Genomic DNA, 2500 nt, shown 5'->3' on the forward strand with positions numbered 1-2500 from the left:
TTTCTTCATCTTGGATACTTTGTTACCTGTTCCTTACACTTTCGTTGTAGAAATACTAAAATCGAAAGAAAATTCTATATTTTCAACAGTGCAAATGGAGAGTGAATACATAACTAGGTCAAGGTAGCAATGATTTATTTTTCTCTAACCTAAATAGATAGCTATGTGAATTAGTGAAGCTCCAGACTTAACGTAAAGGATTTAATTTTTGCAGGAGTAGATACAGTTTGCCAAATTTTGATCAGCACACATTTAAAGCAGAAGACACATCACCAACTTGCTGCGCTATTCGGTAAATTCGAAACAACGTAATATCGAAACATGTATCGTAAACACACGTCCATACATTTACAACTTCACTTGTTATCATATATATATATATATATATATATTATATATACACACACACACATACACATAGCAATATCGATACGAACAAGCACACAACACACCACACACACCACACACACACACACACACAACCACCACATATATATTATATATATATAATATATATATACACACACACAAAAATAGCGTGTGTGTGTACATGCTTCTATATCTTATGAAGGTATGTTATTTTAATCATCTATCTATTCAAATTTGTATGACCGCGATTGATGTTTCCCATGTATATATCGTTATATGTATACATACTTATATACACAGATACACACACACATACATACATATAATAATATATATATTATATATATATATATATAAATTTATATATGTGCCTTTTGATATTTGTTTATAAATGCGTTCTTTTAATATATATTTATATTTACGAGTAGTTTCCATGAAAAATTTTTTAATTCAATAAATTATTTCATTCTGCATTTTTATTTACGATCTTTTATTTTCACAAAGCCGTATAAGATTTCCTTTTTCTCTCTGATTTCCTTCTGACAACATACATGTTTTACCACGATCTAAGTATTTCTCGCAACGCTGAAATAGAGGGAAGCAAAAAAATGATGATGATAAAACGAAAAGCACCATGATTCTTTTATGCCTTCGCCTTACTTTGTAACTTCAATATATCCTAACATATCTCATTCAACTTGTTTGCGAAGAAAATGGTTATTTATAGTGGTGAACAGGAATATCTTATTGTTGTCACGAATAGAGTTGGATGAAGTTGGATATGGTAATATGTTAATTCCCAGAACACGTGATTCGTATTGAGTCGATCGTATAATCGATCGGTATCTTGCACATTCAATAGCGAACCTCTGGGATTTGCCTTCTCAGAAATTACGAAAATATGTCTGTCTAAACATACGCACATAAACATTCCCCTCTATATATACATATATATGTATATATATAATATATTATATATATATATAATATATATATATATATATATACATATATTATATTCTTTTATTCATATATATATATATATTTATTATTCATTATTTATATATATAGTTATATATATATATATATGTTTATTTATATATATATTTATATATATATATATAATTTTATTTATATTATTTATATATATATATATATATATATATTTATTCATTTATTTATATATATATATGTTTATTTATATATATATATATGTTTATTTATATATATATATATGTTTATTATTTATATATATATATAATTATTTTTTATATATATATAATATGTTTATTTATATATATATTTATGTTTATTTATATAATATATATATTCATTTATATTATATATATATGTTTATATTATATATATATATATATATAATATGTTTATGTAATAATATATTATATATTATTATATATATATTTTATATAATAATATATTCCTTTATTTATAATATATATTCATTATTTATATATATTATTCATTTATTTATATATATATATATTCATTTATTTCTGTATATATATCTATTCATTATTTATTTATATGTATATATTCATTTATTTATATATATATATCACATTTATTTATATCTATATATATTCATTTATTTATAGATATATATTCATTTATTTATATATATATATATTCATTTATTTATATTATATATATATATTCATTCATTTATATATATATATATTCATTCATTTATTTTTATATATATATTCATTTATTTATATATATATATATTCATTTATTTATATATATATATATATTCATTTATTTATATATAATATGTATATGATTTTGATTTATTTGATTTTTGATTTCGTTTCAGCTCATGAGCTGTGGCCATGCTGGGGCACCGCCATTTGTTTGCTACATGATTTTACCTCACGAAGCTTTTTAGCAACTGCCATTTGGTGCGGAGAGTTCGATGCAGCTGCCCTCATCTGCACCTCCTGCCGTGAAGTTGGTTCATCCGGGACACCTGACAGGAAGAGATCCAGTCCTACTTTAAAGACATCCGCATCTACACCATGCAGGTCCCTCAGGTTCTTCGGGAGATATTGAAGAGCTGTGGGCCTCTGAACCCCAGACTATCACAGTATCTTGTCCTACATCTTGATGG

The sequence above is a fragment of the Octopus sinensis genome, linkage group LG21 (assembly GCF_006345805.1).
Source record: "Octopus sinensis linkage group LG21, ASM634580v1, whole genome shotgun sequence".
In the NCBI taxonomy this organism is placed as follows: Eukaryota; Metazoa; Mollusca; class Cephalopoda; order Octopoda; family Octopodidae; genus Octopus; species Octopus sinensis.